This window comes from Echinops telfairi, unplaced genomic scaffold, assembly GCF_000313985.2.
Source record: "Echinops telfairi isolate 266 unplaced genomic scaffold, ASM31398v2 ScPeMD7_7436;HRSCAF=8474, whole genome shotgun sequence".
Lineage (NCBI taxonomy): Eukaryota > Metazoa > Chordata > Mammalia > Afrosoricida > Tenrecidae > Echinops > Echinops telfairi.
This window is the reverse complement of record NW_022111336.1, coordinates 6,263,224-6,265,410: the sequence shown is the minus strand read 5'-3', so window position 1 is coordinate 6,265,410 and position 2,187 is coordinate 6,263,224.

Genomic DNA, 2,187 nt, shown 5'->3' with positions numbered 1-2,187 from the left:
GGGAACACCATTTAAGAACTAGAGAAAAATTGCATATTTCATCCTTACTACACTGAACTCCGATTTGCTCCTCTCCTCCCCACAGCCCTTCTGAAAGGGGATGTCCAATTTCCCCCATATGGGCCCTGGGTCCCCACTCTATTCCCCTCATTCACAATTTTATTATTATTATTTTTTGGTCTTTGATGCCTGATACCTGACCCCTTTACCACCTTGTCATCTTACATGCTCGTGTGCTTCTTCCATGTGGGCTTTGTTGTTTCTCAGTTAGATGGCCCCTTGTTTATCATCCAGCATGTGGGACCCCAGATTCTGTGTAATTTGACAGCTTGGCACCATCACCTTTCTTCACTGCATTTGCTTATGTACCTGCTTTGTCTTCAGCATTCATGTCGGGGTAGGCTGGTGTGCTTCTTCCTTGTGGGTTTTGTTGTTTCTTAGCTAAATGGCTGCCTGTTTGTCTTCAAGCCTTTGTGACCCCAGATGCTGTATCATTTGATAGTCGGGCACCATCTGCTTTCTTCACCACTTTTGCTAATGCACCCACTTTGTCCTCAGCGATCGAGTAGGGGCAGGCTGGTGTGCTTCTTCCGTGTGGGTTTTGTTGTCTCTCAGCTTGATAGCTGCTTGTTTATCTTCAGGTCTTTAAAGCTTCAAGTGCTATATCTTTTGGTAGCTGGGCACCATCAACTTTCTTCACCACACTTGCTTGTGCACCTATTGTCTTCAGTGACTTCAGGTGTTAGATCTTTTGGTAGCCAAGCATCATCCACTTTCTTCATCATATTTTCTTGTGCACCCATTGTATTCAGCGATCATGCCAGGCAAGTGAGCATCTCAGACTGCCGAATTGTTAGAACAAAGTGTTCTTGTGTTGGGACAGTACTTGTGCAGGGGCCCACTGTCCATCTGTTTTCTTAATACTTGACCTATAAATATATGTACATAGATCTATTTCCCCCTCATCATATATAAATATATATACGTCTTTATATGCCTATATTTACATCTCTATGACTACCCTTTGCCTCCCAGTTCTTTCCTCTGTTTCTTTGTACTTTCCTCTTGTCCCACTATCATGTTCTGACTTCATTTGGGTTTTTAGCATTCCTCTCAGTTCCATTGCCCTTGATCCAGCCCTGCCAGGCCTCCCACACCCTCTTTGACATTGATTTTGGATCACTTGTTGTTCCCTTGTCCCTGTGCTTATTAACACCCTCTTCCTTCCTCCCCCCGCCCCTTCCCCTACCCCCATGTTCCCCTGATCTGCCATTCCGTTGTTCTCTCTTTTGGCTTGCTCATTCTGCCTATCCCTTCCAGGTAGACATGCTATGTACCATCACCAGACTGAGTGCAACAAAGCAACAACAGAAAGTCAAACAATGTCTACAACAACAATACACACGTATGTATACATATATAACTGTATGAATAGTTCAGGGTCTGTTGGTTTTCTTTCACATGTGCTTTCCAATCAAGTCTGATGGGGTGCCATGCCCTGGCACTGCCTCTATCCCTGAGGACCTCACCATTCTGCTCCCCTGCTGCTCTGATGCATGCCCCCAGAGGCTGGCATTTGGTGTGGTGAGCTCATGGTGGGCACAATTCCCGCAGTTTGTCTCCAATGCTGTCCCCAGTGGTGCAATGGGTCAACTAGGAACACTGTGTGCCATGGTGGGGCCAGCCCCATGGTCATCTCCGTGCATTGCTGTTCCAAATAGGCACATGTCCCCAGGGCTCAGCAAGCCAGGATGTGCTCCACTCTTTCCTTTTCTTCCCCTTCCCCTCTCATTGGCTCACATGAACTCTGACCAGACCAGTCCCCTTTCCCCTCTTCCTGAGCTGCAGCTTCAGTACTGTTCTCTGAAGTGAATTCCCCCTGGGGGAGGTTGGTGCTTTGCACACAGTTGGTAATGGGGCCGGCCCCTCAGGCCTCTCCATCAGTTCCCTGCTTCATGCAAGTGTGTTGCATTCCTGTCTTGGAGCTCAGGGTTGAAGTCTGGTGCCTCTTTCTCTGTGGTGACACAATCAACACCCTCCCTGTGTGGGTTAGTATAGTACCCTGTTCCCCTGGCTACCCATACCTTTTTCCCTCTTCCCTTTTAGTGGGCTACCATATGTATCCCATATGTATCCCTGGGTTTAGTCTGGCCCCTGCCATATTACCTGGACCTCACTCAAGGGACA